At 45.3% G+C, this 1,970-nt stretch overlaps 1 long non-coding RNA gene across 1 annotated transcript in view; it reads right to left on the reverse strand.

The window, feature by feature from the left end:
* The window catches only part of LOC106818446, a 7,972-nt gene extending 6,535 nt beyond the window's left edge, over positions 1–1,437 (reverse strand). The window contains exon 1 of the long non-coding RNA XR_001395220.1: positions 1,396–1,437. This is a non-coding gene — a long non-coding RNA (uncharacterized LOC106818446). The remainder of the gene's footprint in view (positions 1–1,395) is intronic.
* Between the last annotated feature and the right edge of the window lie 533 nt (positions 1,438–1,970).

Consider the following 1,970-nt stretch of genomic DNA (forward strand, 5'->3'; position numbering starts at 1 on the left):
ATATATATATATATATCACCAACACTGCTACACCTACGTACTGGGCTAACTCATTGACTAAAACACAGCTGAAGAATATACACGAGCAGAGAGCTAGCGAGAGGGACAGACAGACGCACCACTCACCTCAACATCTCATCAATGATGCAAACCTTTTAATTAAACATTTAAAAAACTCACCTTTCAACAAACGTCACCCCCCCCCGCAGCATTCAACGCCAAACTTAATTAGATAAAATTTATTAAACTTAATTAGCTTTTCATGAAACTAGCGAAAGCGAAAAAGCAAAAAGCAAAAAAACAAAAAAACGAAAAAGTGAAAAGCGAGAAGCGAGAAGCGAAGTGAAGTGAGTGAGACTGCTAAAGTATTTTACTTTTGCTTGGTTTATGCTGAGTTGTGAGAGATGAGGATGGACGAATAAGGAGGGTTAGACAAATGAGGAGATGAAAGAAGGTTAGGTGAAGGAGGAGAAGGAAGGAAGGCTGTATAAGGAAGAGGAAGACAGGTTAGATGGAGGAGGAGCAAGGGTTAGATGGGGGCAGAGAGGAAGGTTAGATGGAGGAGGAAAGGACGGTTAAATTTATGAAAGAAGAAAGGTTAGGTGGTGGAGGAGAGAAAGGAAGGTTAGATGGGCAATGGAAGAAGGTTAGATAGTGGAGGGGAAGAAAAAAAAGGAGCTAGTAGAAGAGACAGAGTAAGCTTAGATTGGCGAGGAAAGAATGGATGGTTAGATGGTGGAAGAGAAGGAAGGTTAGATAATGAAGAAGAAGCAAGATTATAAGGTGCAAGAGAAGTAAGATGATAGGGTGGAGGAGAAGGAAGGTCAGACGGAGGAGAAGGAAGGTCAGACGGAGGAAAAGGAAGGTCAGACAGAGGAGAAGGAAGGTTAGGCGGAGGAGAAGGAAGGTTAGATAATGAAGAAGAAGCAAGATTATAAGGTCGAAAAATAAGTCTCTGCTTAACCTTCCTTCAAGAAAGATAAGGAGAAGGAAGATTAGAGGCAGAAAGGTAAAGTACTGATATACCAGCACAGGGGTAGAAATTAACTTTTGAACAAGGGAGTCCAACGGACTCCCTGCCCTCAAAAAGAGGGAGTCCGCAGCAAAAAGAGGGAGTCCGCAGTCTGGGGTTTAAAATTAAAGATATTAACAATAACGCATGTGCTTATTTTTAAGATTCATGCGGTTGCACGTCTGCCAAATTTTCTTTGGACATTAACTGAAAAAATACGGTAATTCCGAGAGGCTAGTTAGTATGGCAGAATTTTCAGGGAGTCACACGGACTCCTGCATATGTCAAATCAGGGAGTCCGGCAGTAAATCAGGGAGTATTTGACTCCGGACACCCGCTAATTTCGCACCCTGCCAGCACATGCAGTCTGCTAGCTATCTTACCTTGAGTGCCTTACATCGCGTGGAGTAACCTCTGTACCAACCTGTAACAGAGCAAGCAGTGACGTCATTAGACTGAAGACTGGTGATGTAGTCTCACCAAGGCTCACACACACACACGCACGCACACGCACACAAACGCACGCACGCACGAACGCACACAAGCACACACTCACACACGCACGCACACACACGTATATACGCACGCACGCACTCACGTACGCACACACTCACACACGCACGCACACACGCACACACGCACACAGACGCACGCGCGCGCACGCACGCACGCACGCACGCACGCTCGCACGCACGCTCGAACACACCCACGCACCAAAAGACAGACGATTGCACACGCATGCACACACAAGTGCACAAATGCGTGCAAAAGTGCACGCACGCACGTACGCACGCACACAAGCGATCATTAAACGTAGTGAGTCAATAGTAGAGACTTGGTCGTTTTCCATTCAGTAGACATGGTATTCTTACGGCATACGTCTAATCATCATCATCATCATCATCATCATCATCATCATCATCATCATCATCATCATCATCATCTCTCTCTCTCTCTC

The sequence above is a fragment of the Priapulus caudatus genome, unplaced genomic scaffold (genome assembly GCF_000485595.1).
Source record: "Priapulus caudatus unplaced genomic scaffold, Priapulus_caudatus-5.0.1 Scaffold2249, whole genome shotgun sequence".
NCBI classification, from domain to species: domain Eukaryota; kingdom Metazoa; phylum Priapulida; class Priapulimorpha; order Priapulimorphida; family Priapulidae; genus Priapulus; species Priapulus caudatus.